The sequence below is a fragment of the Carlito syrichta genome, unplaced genomic scaffold, assembly GCF_000164805.1.
Source record: "Carlito syrichta isolate Samal-C Ts95f unplaced genomic scaffold, Tarsius_syrichta-2.0.1 Scaffold316859, whole genome shotgun sequence".
NCBI lineage: Eukaryota > Metazoa > Chordata > Mammalia > Primates > Tarsiidae > Carlito > Carlito syrichta.
In genome coordinates this window covers 158,909-174,583 of record NW_007260955.1, presented here as the reverse complement: position 1 = coordinate 174,583, position 15,675 = coordinate 158,909, and the positions used below count along the sequence as shown (strand labels likewise).

Sequence of the window (15,675 nt, the reverse complement as noted above, 5' to 3'; positions counted from 1 at the left end):
ATATTGAAAAAATTAAAAAATAAAAAAACAATGCCGGCGAGATGCAGAAGAAAGGGAACTCTTCTACACTGTTGGTGGGATGTAACCTAGTTCAACATCTATGGAAACAGTGTGGTGATTTCTAAAATAACTTGACATTGATTTTCCATACGACCCAGCCACCCCCCTTCTGCAAATATACCCGGAGGAACTTAAATCACTCTGCAAAAGAGATACCCCTGGAAGCACACGCATGTTTGTTGCAGCATTATTTACAACAGCAAAAACATGGAACCAACTGTGCTGCCTATTGAAACTGGACTGATTTTTAAAATGTGGTACCTATACCCAATGAAACATTACACAGCCATAAAGAATAACAAAATTATGGACTTCACAGTAACTTGGATGGATTTATACTCTATAATACTCAGGGATTTATCACAGAATCAAAGAACTGAGTACTACAAGTTCTCAATCATAACTGGACCCTGAACATTTACCATAATACTATAAGAAAGGAATTGGCAGTATTAGGATACTGCCAGGGTGCAGAGGAGTGCACATAACATTAATAAAGGTACCTGATCTCAAACCAAGCAAAGTGGGAACCAAAGGGAGGCCCAAACTTTACCTGTACGATGACCACTTGTATATCTAATCCTGAATTGTACCCCACAACTTTAAAACATAAATAAATAGATAAACAAACTGGGTTCGGTGGCTCAGCCTGTAATCCCGCGCCTTTGAGACGCTGAGGTGAGTGGATTGCCTGAGCCTGTGGGTTCGAGACCCGCCTGGGCAACTTGGAAAGACCTCATCTCTACAATAAATCAAAAAAATTAGCCGGGCGTGGTAGCACACACCTGTAGTTCCAGCTACTTGGAAGCCTGAGGCGGAAGGATCTCCAGAGCCCAGCAGGTCGAGGCTGCGGTGGCCGGGAGCGGCCACTGCACTCCAGTGTGGGCGACAGAGTGAGACTCTAACTCAAAAAATAAATAAATAAATAAACAAACACACAAATAAATAATTAATTCTGGGTTTTGTTCTCAGGCTTGTAACCTTAGAATCTAGATGCCAGCTGCCTCTTATGACCTCATGACCCCAGGCCTGTGTCATAAGCAAGAGGAAAGGGAAACGGTGAGGTCAAAATGGGCAGGCCAGTCATGTAGACACCAGCATCTTAACAGTGGTGGTATCTAGCGATTGAACTGTTTTTATCCTTTGGTTTTGTGTGAGCTAAATTTTTTATAGTGATTGTGCATTTAACTTTAAGTCGTAAATAAATTATGAACCAAATTTTCGTTTTGAAGAAAAATTAGTTAATCCAGGAAATAGTAAATCCCTTCCTAAATCGGTAGGCCTCTATTGCTGTGATTCACAGTAATTTCAAATCACCTTAAATTTTATTTTAGCACAGACCGCTTAGTAGATTTCTTCTTCTGGAAAAATGGGCTGCACAGAAAACTTACTTTTATGCTCAGAATCCTTGGGAGCAAAAAATTATAGGCTATCTTAGCAATAATGCTGAGTCTCTGGAACTTTATTTAATGCATTTGGGTAAACTGTGTATTTCCAAGAAACTAACTGAGACTACTAAAAATTATTCTTAGCACAAATTCTCAGAAGAAGAAAATGTAGGGGTAAGAAGAGAAAAATCGACCTACAAAGAAGTTTTCTATATTATCTTTATTTTATAATATTGCTTAAATATTCTGTTCTACCCCCAAATATTTCCATTTTTACTATGCAGATAAATACAAGGGGGACCCCCCAAAAAAAACAGAATTTATTTATAAAAGATTGTGTATTTATTCTTACATGCTTATGCTTCAGTAACCTTCAAAGCACTCTCAGTCTGATGCAATACACCCATCGAGATGCTTTTTCCACTTCTCAAAACAGTTTTTGAACTCAGTCATTTTGATGCCTTTTAGTTCTTCTGCAAATTTTTGTTTCACTTCTTCCACACTGGCAAAATGTTTCCCTTTGAGGATTTTTTTTTCATCTGGGGAAACAAAAAAAGGCTAGATTGAGATCAGGTGAATGGGAAGGGAGGGTGGAGCATGGGGGTTGTGCTGTTTTGTGGGCAGGTGGATTGTCATGGTAGAGGAACCAATCACCTGTTTGCCACAACTCAGGACATTTCTTCCATGAATTGTCTCTCACACAATGCTAGCTGGTACACTAAAGGTGAGGGGTTGCTGTAACACTTCCCTAATGGGGGAAGCCTGTACTACAAGGGTCCTGCCCTCCAAAAGATAATTCGGGTTTGGGGTCCCCCTAGAATAGTCTTCAAGAATCCAGTACTGTCTTGAACTCCTGGGCATAAGCAGTCCTCTGGTCTTGGCCTCCCAAAGTGCTGGGATGACAGGTGTGAGCCACCGTGCCTGGCCTATTTCTCTTCCTTTTGTTGCACTTTTGGTGTCGTATCTAATACTCATAGCCAAATGTTTCTTCTATAAGATGTAGCCCTACCTTTTTTCTGAGTGTTGTAGTGTTTGCTGTTACACTTAAGTGTTTGTCCCATTTGAGTGAATTCTTACACATGGTGTGAGGCAGGGTCCACCTTCATTCTTTGCCATGTAGCTGTCCAGTTGTTTTCCCAGCACCACTTGGTGAAAAGATTTTTCGCTCCACATGGAAGCTCTCGACACCCTCCTCAAAGTCAGCTGACCTTAGGCATACAGGTTTCTGTATTTCTGCTGGTCTGCTATTAGCCAATCTATATGCCTGACCTTGTGCTACGACTGTGCTGCCTTCATGACGTTTGCATTTTGTTAAGTGTGAAATCAGGAAGCACGAGTCCTCCTGTGTGTATGTGTATGTGTTTTGTTTTATTTTTTCTTATTTTTTAAGAGTTTTAAGTTCATCTGCATCCCTTGCAATTTCATATGAAATTTATTACACATTTGTTATTTTGAAGAAGTATGTTAGGATTTTCACAGACATTGCCATGAATCTGTATATCACTCTAAGTATTTCTGCCATCTTAACGATGATGCGTCCTGATCTATGAATGTGAGATGGTGTTTGTTACACAGACCTTCTATTATTATTGTCATCAGCAAATCTTATATTTTTTAGAGTCTATGTGAAGCATCTTTTTGTTAAATTTATTTTCAGTGTTTTCATTTTGATGTTATTGTGTGGAGTCAGTTAACAATGAAAGCAAAAGAGAGAAGGAGAGAGAGAAACATTAAAGGAGAAAGAAATATCAAAAAGAAAAGAAAAAAATCCAGTACTGGAATACTTAAAAGGTTGCTGAGTTTTGAAATCCAAAAGAAAATATTTGTGCTTGAATTAGAAATAAATCTTCACATTCCCTAAACTAAATGGTTGCTCAGGTTAATTTACGTGATGAACAGTAAATTCCCTACACACGAAGCTTCAAGTTGCCAACTTCCAAAGATGTGAATGTGCACAAGCACGTCCAGTCATGTAAGCTAGTTCACTTGTCTGGAGTACATTGTCACATGTGTGCATCCTCTAAAGCGGTTGTGCTTTTGTGCACTTTACTGTTCGGTACTGTATTGAGTAAAACAGTACAATATCTTTATTTCAAGCCCAGGATGTCCGGAAGCAGGAGGAAAAGCAACAGTGATGTAGCTGGTACTGTATTATTGTGTTAGTTGGGTACCTGGGCTAACTTTGTTGAATTTACAAACAAATTGAACTTACAAACATGCTCTTGTGACAGAACTCATTATATGTAGGGGACTTACTCTACCAAGGATTTAAACCAGGTTAATTACTTCTTAATGTATAGACAAATCATATTAACATTGGTGATGGAAAAGTGGTCATTTAATTTGGGGTAACATTTTTCTTCATTCCTGGTCTTCAGGGTATGAGGGAAAGCCCATTTTCCACACGACATTTTCTAACAAGTTAATCTGCAACCCTTTAAAAACCACTCTGGTCATTCTCCAAATTCTTAGGAAGGAATCAGGAATTGCACATCCAACCAGGGTGCACTCCAGCTCCTACTGTACCACTCAAAAGTCACTTTTTATAAATGGAAAGAGGCTGAGAACTGCCACTTCTTTTTTCTTTCACTCTCTTCTTCACAGGTGGGCTTCATCCATTTGTGAAAACAGCAATTTACTACATTCATCAAAGCTAGTTCTGTTACCACTCTGTTATTAGTTTTACTCAGGAGGTTTGTGATCTTTAACAAATAATTTCATCCCTTTGGTCCACAGTTTCTACATCAGTAAAATAGATGCTATTGTGAAGATTGAGAAAGATTTTGCTTCATTAGTGCCTTGAACATAAATACTCAATATATCCTAGCTGTAATATATATTATATATTGTGCTAATTATATAATATTAAACCTATCCATTTTTCTTTTTATCCCATTTTTAATTTTGTTTTTAATTGACTCATAATAATATTTATGGGGTACAGTGTGATATTTTGATACATGTATACATTGTGTAATAACAAAATCTGGGTATTTAGCATATCTATCACCTCATACGTTTATCATTTCTTTGTGGTAATACCATTCAAAATTCTCTCCCCTAAGCACTTTGAAATTTACAATAAAATGTCACTCACCATGGTCGCCCTACTGTGAAATAGAACACCAGAGCTGTTGTCTCCAATTGTAACTTCACACCCATTGACCAATCTCTATTCCCCCTTCCCCCCATCCTCCTCAGCTTCTGGTAGCCAGCTTTCTGCTCTCTACTCCTACAAGAATCAACTTCTTTAGATTCCACATGTGAGTGAGGCCTTGCAATATTTGTCTTTCTGTGCCTGGCTTATATCACTTAACATAACGTCCTCCGGGGTCATTTATGTTGCCACAAATAACAAGATTTTATCCTTCTTGTGGCTTAATAGTCTTCCATTGTGTATATATGCCACATTTTCTTTATTCACTCATTCACGATGCAAACGTAGTTTGCTCCCATCTTTTGGATATTGCACATAGTGCTGTGGTAAATATAGGAGCGCAGGTATCTCTCTGACATACTGACTTCATTTTCTTGGGTATATACCCAACAGTGGGATTCCTGGATCATATGATGGTTCTATTTTGAATTTGTTTAAGAACCTGAATGCTGCTTTCCATAATAGCTATAGTAACTTACATTCCCACCAACAGTGTGTAAGTGTTCTCCTTTCTCCACATCCACACCAGAATCTGTTTTTTGTTAATGTTTCTGTTTGACAAAAGCCATCCTAATTGGAGTGAGGTGGTATTTCATTAAGAGTTTTATTTGCATTTCCCTGATAGTTAGTAATGTTGAGCATTTTTTAATATAACTGCTGGCCATTTGTATGTCTTCTTTTGAGAAATGTCTATTCAGGTCTTTCACCCATTTTTACTTGGATTAATTAATTTTTTTGATATTATGTTGTTTGAGTTTTTTATAACTCTGAATATTAACCCCTTGCCAGAAGTGTAGTTTGCAAATATTTTCTCCTGTTATGTAGATTGTCTCTTCACTCTGTTGATTGTTTCCTTTACTGTGCAGAAGGTTTTTAATGTGACTTAATCCCATTTGGCTATTTTTGCTTTTGTTGTCTGTGCTTTTGAGATCTTATCCAAAAAAAATTCTTGCTCAGACCAGTATCAAAGCATATCTCCTATGTTTTCTTTTAGTATTATTATCGTTTTAGGTCTTATACTCAAGTCTCTAATCCATTTTTAGTTGATTTTTGTATATTGCAACGATATGGGTCAAGTTTGACTCTTCTTCATATGAATATCCAGTTTTCCCAGCACAATTTATTAAAGAGATTGTTCTTTTTTTTTTTTAAGGGAAAACAATATGTTTATTAAGAGGCATGAAAATGCTTTAACTCATTTATAAATAAATGTCATATAATTTACCCGGTGAAAAAAATAGCTAAAAATCCATGAGTAAACTGGATTTTATGTTTGAAATGATTACATATTTGATCGCTAATAATTTCCCCCTCTATCATGATCTACCGGTGGCAGCAATTTTGCAATGACTACAGAAAAAACTGTTACCAATAATCATCACAAAGGGGAAATTTTTCAAGAATGAGCTTTAAAAATGAACCGGTGCAAAGAAATTCAGATTATGAGAGCTATGATAAGACCTGGAGCTTATCTTCAGAAAAGTAGAAAATAAAAATCCCAAACATAATATTCATTAAGAAATGAAAAAGCAAACTACAGTTTGATCAGTGAAAAATATTATATGGATATTATAAAACATTCTTAGCCAGTGATTGCAATAGTTACATTTATAAATGTTCATTCAAGTACTAGTGTTCAATAAACATTCAAATTCTCATTAAAAGTAATACTAGATTGTAGACACGCCTGGACAATGCTTCTTTTGATTTGACAACAATCATGTCAACAGGAGGCAAGTGACCCTTGAAATATTGCTGTTGGCTTTGTTTTGTTTTGTCTGTAAATGATTTTTTCACAGTCTATATTTTTTACCTCCAAGGGCCCAAGGAATATCTCACAACAGCTAATTAAGTCACTTCTAAATAAATCACAATATTACAGAAACAGACGTTCTAAAACACAAGTTTAGCTCAAAAAAATAATAGGGCAGAATTGGTTTTCTTTGGCAAGAAATTGTAAATTCCTTACCAAATGTTGGTTTGCTATGGCGAAGATACTATCAGAACACTTTTTTGGTACTCACCAAAGAGTTATTTAATAAGCTGAAAAGATTTCATAAACAATGTTGCCATAACAGCAATGCAGAACTTATGCTAATGTGCTGAAATCAACATCATTTGCTTGATTAATATTGTTAATGAGTCTTCCTTCAAAAAGCTCCCTCCTAATTTTGGCCTGAGTCTCAGGCTTTAATAGAAGTTCCTTTATCTCTTTCACTTTGGACTTCAGACCCATCCTTTCTTGATGAAAAGCTTCATTAATTAAGTCTTGAATTCCAATAGGTTTCTGGCCAATCACAGTTGAAGACTCACAGTGATAATAACCATTACTTTGTTTTTTCTTCAGCATGGAGCAAAGATCTATGTGATATAATATTTCTTCTCCAAATCTGTGACTGATAAATTTTTCATATAATTCAGGGTCTATTTTTTTTCACTCCCTGGGTACCCCAATAACTTCTGGACTGTCCTACTGTTGCCTCCTCAACAGGCAGAGTGATACCAGGAAAGCATGTCAGGTCAGTTCACTCCTCTGCTCATCAAAAGCCTCCAAAGTATTTCCGCTTCTCTCAAAGGAAATGCCAAAGTCCCCATCACAGCCTAATCAGTTCTTTCTCTAATGTGTGTTCTTGGCGCTTTTGTAGAAAACCAATCAGCTATAAATGTATAGATTCATTTCTGGAGTCTCTCGTTGTTCCGTTGGTCCAAATCTCTATTTTTATGCCAGCATCATGCTGCTTTGGTTACTGTAGCTTTGTAATATATTTTGAAGCCAAGATAGTGTGATGGAACCAACTGTGTTCTTTTTTGTTAAGAATTGCTCTGGCTATTCAAGAACTTCTGTGTTTCCACACAAATGTTAGGATTATGAATTTGTAGGTCATTCTGGGTAATATGGACATTTTAACAATATGAATTCTTCCAAATCACAAACACAGGGTATCTTTCTATTTATTGTGTCCTCTTCAAATTCTTTCATGATGTTTTATATTTTCATCTTAGAAATTTTCACATCCTTAATTAATTAATTCATATGCATTTTTTTGTAGCTATTGTAAATGAGATTGCTTTCTTGATTTCTTTTTCAAATAGTTTGTATTGACACATAGAAATGCTATTAGTATGTGTGTCGATTTTTGTATCCTGCAACTTTTTACTGGTGTATTTATGAGTTCTAACCAATTTTTGGTGAAGTCTTCAGGGTTTTCTATATAAAACATCATATTGTCTGCATACAGGAACAATTTGACTTTCTTCTTTCCAATTTGGGTGCCCTTTATTTCTTTCTCTTTCCTAATTGCTCTGGCTGGAACTTTCAGTACTTTATTGAATAAAAAGTGGGTATCTTAGTCGTGTTCCAGATCTTATAGAAAAAGCTTTCAACTTATTCCCACCCAGTATGATGCTAGCTATATTTGTCATATATGACCTTTATTGTATTGAGGTTCATTCCTTCTATTTATAGTTCATTGAGAGTTTTTTAATCATAAATAGATGTTAAATTGTATAAAATGCTTTTTCTGCATTTATTGAAATCATCATATAATTTTTGTCTTTGATTCTGTTGTCATGTATCTTTTTTTATTTGCATGTGTTTAACAATCCTTGAATCGTTAGGATGAATCCCACTTGATTATGATGAATTATCTTTCAAATATACTGCCGAATTTGGATTGCTACAATTTTGTTGATTATTCTTGCATCTAGGTTCATTAGGGAAATTGGCCTGTAGTTTTCTCTCTCTCTTGTTTTCTTTTTTTTTCCTGTGTCCTTGTATCAGGGTAATGTTGTCCTCATAGAATAATCTCAGAAGAATTTCTTCCTTTTCAGTTTTTGGGGATAAGACCATGTTAATTCTTCTTTCTTTCTTTCTTTCTTTTTTTGAGTTGGAGTCTCACTCTGTCGCCCAGACTGGAGTGCAGTGGCCTCTCCCGGCCACCGCAGCCTCGACCTGCTGGGCTCCGGCGATCCTTCCACCTCAGCTTTCCAAGTAGCTGGAACTCCAGGCATGCACTACCACACCCAGAAAATTTTTGATTTATTGTAGAGATGAGTTCTTGCCAAGTTGCCCAGGCGGGTCTCGAACCCGCGGGCTCAGGCAATTCACTCACCTCAGCCTCCCAAAGGCACGGGATTACAGGCCGAGCCACCCAGCCCGGCTATTCTTCTTTCAAATTTAGCAGAATTCGGCAGTGAAATCATCAGGTCCTGGGCTTTCCTTTGATTTTTTTTTTATTATTATTACTGCTCTGATCACTTTAATCATTATTTGTCTCTTCAAATTTTCTATTTCACCATGGTTAATCTTGGTAGGTTTCAGGAATTTACCCATTTATCCATTTCTTCTAAGCTTTCCATTTTGCTGATGTACAGTTATTCATATGAATATTTTATGATTCTTTATATTTCTGTAGTATCAGTTGTGATGTCTCCTTTTCCATCTTTAAGTACATTTATTTGACTGCTCTCTCCTTTTTGCTTAGTTTGTCTATCTAAAGGCTTGTAGATTTTATAGAATAAGGATATAAAGGAAAACTATGTACATCTATGCAAGGTGCTTGGGCTTTAAGCTGTGTTATGACAAAAGAGTCTGATTTTTGACAAGATGGCACCAAAGGCCAAGAAGGAAGCTTCTGGCACACGCCCAGCTCCTGCCCCTCCTAAAGCCGAAGCCAAAGCAAAGGCATTAAAGGCCAATAAAGCAGTGCTGAAAGGCGCCCACAGCCGCACACAAAAAAAGAAGATCCGCACGTCACCCACTTTCTGGAGGCCCAAGACTCGGCAGCTCCAGAGACAGCCAAATATCCTTGGAAGTGCACTCCCAGGAGAAACAAGCTTGACCACTGTGCCATCCCCTGACCACTGAGTCTGCCATGAAGAAAACAGAAGACAACAACACACTCGTGTTCATCGTGGATGCTAAAGCCAGCAAGCAACAGATAAAACAGGCTGTGAAGAAGCTCTATGACATTGATGTTGCCAAGGCCAACACTCTGACTAGGCCTGGTGGAGAGAAGAAGGCATATGTTCGACTGGCTCCTGATTATGATACTTTGGATATTGCCAAAATTGGATCATTTAAACAGAGTCCAGCTGGCTAATTCCAAATATATATCTTTTCACCATAAAAAAAGAGTCAGATTTTTTAATAAAGTATGTAAAGTAAAAATGTTTCCGTAAGTTAATGTTAATTTCTTATTGAAGAAAGAAAAAATTTGCAGAAGGATAATGTAGTCCAAGGGTACAATGTTTACGAAGACTATAGTACTATCTAGCATGTCGTAGGCCTTCACATTCATTCTCCACTCACTCACTGATCCACCCATAGCAACTTCCAGTCCTGTATGTTCCATTTGTAGTAAATAGTATAGTTACATTTTTTTATCTTCGTTTTAGGGGGTGCAAAGAGATGGGGTCTCATGACGTTGTCTAGGCTGGTTTCAAACTCCCAGGCCTGAGTGATCCTCCTGCCTTGCCCTCCCAAAATGCTAGGATTAAAAGTGTGAGCCTACCTGTATTCTATGCCACATTTTCACTGTATCTTTTCTGTTTAGATATGTTTAGATTCACAAATGCTTATTAATGTTTACAACTGTGTACAGGAGTTCATTACATTAACCTGTTGTACAGATCTGTAGCCTGGGAACAGCAGGCTATACCATGTAGCTTAAATGTGTAGTAGGCTATACCATCTAGGTTTGTGTAAATACACAATATGGTATTTGCACAATGTAATCACCTAAGGATACATTTCTCAGAACATATTCTCATCATTAAAAGACACATGGCTATATTACATCACATTTTATTTTATTTCAATCATATTTCAGATATATTGTGGGTTTGGTTCCAGACCACTGCAATAAAATGAATATACAATAAAGTGAATCACAGAAATTTGTGTCCCAGCACATATAAAAGTTATATCTACATTATAGTCTATTTTGTGAATAGAATTATGTGAAAAAAGTGTACATACCTTAATTTTTAAAAATAATTTATTACTAAAAAATGCTAATAATCGTCTGAGTCTCCAGCGAGTCTTAAATTTTTTTTTGCTGGTAGAGGGTTTTTCCTTAATGTTTATAGCTACTGACTGATCAGAGTGACAAGGGCTGAAAATTGGGATGGCTACAGCAATTTCTAAAATAATATAACAATAAAGCTTGCCACACCGATTGATTCTTCCTTTCATAAAAGATTTTCCTGTAGCATGCAATGCTTTTAATAGCATTTTACTCAAAGTAGAACTTCTTTCAAAATGTGAGTCAATCTTCTCAAACACTGATATTGCTTTATCAACTAAATTTATTCAACAGTCTACTCCTTCGTTGTCATTTCAACAATGTTCGCAGCATCTTCACCAGGAATAGAGCCCATCTTTTTAAAGAAAGATCACTTTCTTTGCTCATTCATAAGAAGCAACTCCTCATTCATTCGAGTTTTATAAGATTGCAAAATGTAGTCAAATCTTCAGGCTTTACTCAATTCTTCCTCTCTTTCTCTTTTCACCATCCCTGCAGTTATTTTCTTCACTGCAGTCTTGACCCTTTTAAAGTCATCCATGAAGTTTGGAATAAACTTTTTCCAAATTCCTGTTAATGTTGGTGACATTTTGACCTTTTCTGGTGAACTAAGAATGTTCTTAATGGCCTCTAGAATGGTGAATCCTTTCCAGAAGGTTTTCAATTTACTTTGCCCAGATATATCAGAGGAATCACTATCTATTGCAACTAAAGCCTTATAAAATGTATTTTTTAAATACTAAGACTTGAAAGTCAAATCTGCTCTTTGATCCATAGGCTGTAGAATAGATGTTGTGTTAGCAGGCATGAAAACATTTATCTCCTTGTATATCAGCGTTCTCGAGCAACCAATTATCAATGAGCAACAATATTTAAAAAGGTGCCTTGTTTTCTGAGCATACGTCTCAATGGTGGGTTTAAAATATTCAACAACCTACACTGCAAATAGATGTGCTGTCATCCAGGTTTTGTTTTTCCATTTTCAGAGCACAAACAGCATAGAGCTGCATAGCTCTAAAGGGCCCTGTGATTTCAGAAACGGCAAGTTGGCAGTGACTTCAACCTTAGGTCACCAGCTGCACTGGCCACTAACAAGAGAGTCAGCCTGTCCTTTGAAGCTTTGAAGCCAGACATTGACTTCTCCTCTCTAGCTATGAAAGTACTAGTGACATCCTCTTTCAGCAGAAGGTGTTCTCATCTACACTGATAGTCTGTTGCTTAGTAAAACACCTTTTATCAATAATCTTAAACCGGGCTCGGTGGCTCAGCCTGTAATCCCATGCCTTTGGGAGGCTGAGGTGAGTGGATTACCTGAGCCCGCGGGTTCGAGACCCACCCGGGCAACTTGGCGAGACCTCATCTCTACAATAAATCAAAAATTAGGCGGGCGTGGTAGCGCACGCCTGTAGTTCCAGCTGCTTGGAAGGCTGAGGCAGAAGGATTGCCGGAGCCCAGCAGGTCGAGGCTGCGGTGGCTGGGAGTGGCCACTGCACTCCAGTCTGGGTGACAGAGTGAGACTCCAACTCAAAAAAATAAAATAAAAATAAAATAAAAAATAATCTTACCTGGAACTTCTAGATCACTTGCTGCAGTCAGTACTTGCTGTTTCTCCTTGCACTTCTGTATTATGGAGAACGGTTATTTCCTTAAACATCATAAATCAGCCCCTGCTAGCTTAAAACTTGTCTCCTTCAGCTCCCTCATCCCTCTCAGGCTTCACAAAACTGAACAGGGTTAAGACTTTGCTCCGGATTTGGCTTTCGTTTAAGAAACAGTTGTCCCTGGCTTGATCTTCTATCCAGAACACCAAACCTTTTCCCCATGTCAGCAGTAAAGCGGCGTTGCTTTCTTACCATTCATGTTTTCACTAGAATAGCACTTTTAATTTCCTTCAAGATTTATTTCTTTGCATTCACAACATAGCTAGCTGGTGCAAAAGCTCTAGCTTTCAGCCTATCTTGATTTTTGACATGCCTTCCTCACTAAGTGTAATCACTTCTGGCTTTTCATTTAACGTAAGAGACCTAAGACACTTCCTTTCACTTTGACACTTAGAGGCCATTGCAGGGTTATTAATTGACCTGATTTCAATATTGTTGTGTCTCAAGAAATATCAGGACCTGAGGAGGAGGACTGACTGAAGTCTTAAGCTCAAGTCTCTCTGGACCTGACAAATTTTGCACACCTTACATTCCTCAGACTGCTCTGAGCCACTTCACTTTCTCAGTCCTATCCATTTTTTAAGATTTCTACATTACCCAGCTTTCTCAGTGAAGCCACCCCCCCCACAAGTTAGTCTCAGTGATCTACACTTGCTGATTTCTTCTTATATAATATGACATATTATCTGTATTTCTTGCCTGAAAATTTAATTATATCTTGTCTTGTAAGTTACACTCTAACTTTGTCATGGTCTTCCAGGAGGAGACTTTGCTCCTACAGAGTCTAATGCCTTGCCCCAATTTTGACCAAACCAAGAGAATATATGATGCAACCCAATAGTCTCTGTGGTCTTACATAATTCTTGCATTTCTTACTGTTTTAAATGAATGAGTCACATCCAACTTACTTATCCACTGAGCAAATTTTTCTTCTGAGTCAAGCTTCAGTTCTCTTGCTTGGAAGCCCAGATAGCCAAAGTCTGGCCTCCTACCCTGAACTCAGCCTTCTTGGCCTGGATCTGTTCACTACCTCCTGCCAGTCTTCTCCTCCAGAAAGGGCTGGGGTTTTTCCTCCTTCCTACCCCTATCACTAGTCACAGATTAAAAACTATGTTAAAAATGTACTGATCGCTGGGCTCGGTGGCTCAGCCTGTAATCCCGTGCCTTTGGGAGGCTGACGTGAGTGGATTGCCTGAGCCCGCGGGTTCGAGACCCGCCTGGGCAGCGAGACCTCATCTCTACAATAAATCAAAAAATCAGCCAGGCGTGGTAGTGCATGCCTGCAATTCCGGCTACTCGGAAGGCTGAGGAGGAAGGATCGTCGGAGCCCAGCAGGTCGAGGCTGCGGTGTCCGGGAGCGCCCAGTCTGGGCGACAGAGTGAGACTCCAACTCAAAAAAAAAAAATGTACTGATCACCTAAGATCAAATCTATATCCTAGCAATGCATAGCCAAGCTTTCTTTGACTTCTAAAGTCTCTTTGCCTATCCCATGCTCCAGACCGCCTCCTCTGTCAGAGATGCCTTGCGATTCATTGTCACGACCTTTGGGTCCTACATATTTAACTTGCTCACAGCTCACATGAGGCCAGACCCGACAAGATACTAAAAGGATTGACATTATGCAGGCCCTCAAGACAAATAATAAAGTTTATAATGTATCATAATTAGAGGCCTTTGAGGGTTATGAAAAAGGAAATGACATGAGCAGATTTGCCTTTTAGAAAATTGTCCCGAGTGCAGCGTGAAGACATCTGGATAATATATTTTTATTATAAACATCAGACCAGTTGCAAAAGGAAGCAAAACTCTTAGGACAGGAAGGCTTATCCTGACTTGTACCCCACATCTGTAAAGCAAAATAAGAGAAAAAAAGAGGCTGAGAGAAAAAGGCTTGGTGCAGGGAAGTGATTGTGCAGGTTGGAGAAATGGAAGGAAGATGTTTCAGAGGAAGAATCCACAGAATTTGAAGGCTATTTTAATATGTTATGGGGTAAGGAAAATGACAAAAGTTTTAAATAACCCGCTCAATGACAAACATCATATGCACGTTTTATGTCTCATCTACTTACTTGTATATTTCTTGAGGGCAGAAACTATCTCAAATGTTTTCATATATACTTTTAGTGACCAGTAAATATGAGCTCAAATAACCAACAAAGAATAAACAAATATGCCAAGTTATCCACCACAACTCTTGTCTACAAGGAATTATTTTCCAGAAATCTAGAATCTAAGCTGTCAGGCAATGCTAGCCATTTTCCCAAGTGCAGGTGTAAAGCAACACTGACAAAAAATTGCACAAATGCCTGAAAACTGGAGTGCCAATTCACTCATAGTTTCAGAAGGTAGTATGCTGATGTGAAAGTTTTCTAGGCTATTACTGATCACTAGAGTTACTTTGGATAGGTGCTAACCAGATTTAGATTATCTAATGTAAGACTTCTAACAGTGGTTCTTTAGCTTTAGTACACATCAAAATCACCTAGAGGATTTTTTTTTAAGTTACAGATTGCTAGATCGAGTTTTTTATTTAGTTGTTCAGAACGAGGCCCAAGATGTCACTCTGAGGGCCACTGCCTTATGACAATGCTTCTGAACATTGGTTATAAAAATCACCTGCAATGTTTATTAAAAGTATAGAGTCCAAGACCCCACCTCTGATCCACTGTTCAAGGCAGGTGCTTAGGAATTTGTATTGTTCAAGTGCTTAACATGGTTTTTAGAATCAGCTATGTTTGATAAACGCTGCCTGAAGGAATCCTATGAGGTAGGCACTATTATTGCTTTTATTACGAAGGGAAAAATAAGCATACTAGCCCTTCTACTAGAGGACTTGTGCCACAGTTAACTCCCAAAGGTAAGTGTTTCTTATATGGATCTACTTACTAAGAGTATCTTGATAGCAGGGACTCATTTATATTACTATTTTTAGAGCATGGCAAAAATGGATGGTTAGCACCAAGCCCTGTAAAATAATGCTTTGGCTTTGCCTACATAAAATTTAAAAAACAAAGAAACTGACAAGAGACAAAAAAAAAAAAACACAATAAGTTCAAACCATCATGAAATGGAGGATGGCAGAGTTTAATAAACATTTAGGCCAGGCTTGATGGCTCAGCCTGTAATTCCAGCACTTTGGGAGGCCAAAGCAAGCAGATTGCCTGAGCCCGCGAGTTCAAGACCCACCCGGGCAAATGGCGAGACCTCATCTCTACAAGAAATAAAAAAATTAGTCGGACGTGGTGGCATGTGCCTGTGGTTCCAACTACCTGGAAGGCTGAGGAGGAAGGATGGCCTGAGCTCAGCAGGTTGAGGCTGCGGTGGCCGTGAGCGTGCTCCTGCACTCCAGTGTGGGTGACAGAGTGAGACTCCAACTAAAAAA

General features: G+C 38.2%; 1 pseudogene; it reads left to right on the top strand.

Annotated features, from left to right (window-relative positions):
* Nucleotides 1-9,211: 9,211 nt before the first annotated feature.
* LOC103277284 lies at nucleotides 9,212-9,707 on the top strand (annotated as a pseudogene).
* The last annotated feature ends 5,968 nt before the right edge of the window (nucleotides 9,708-15,675 follow it).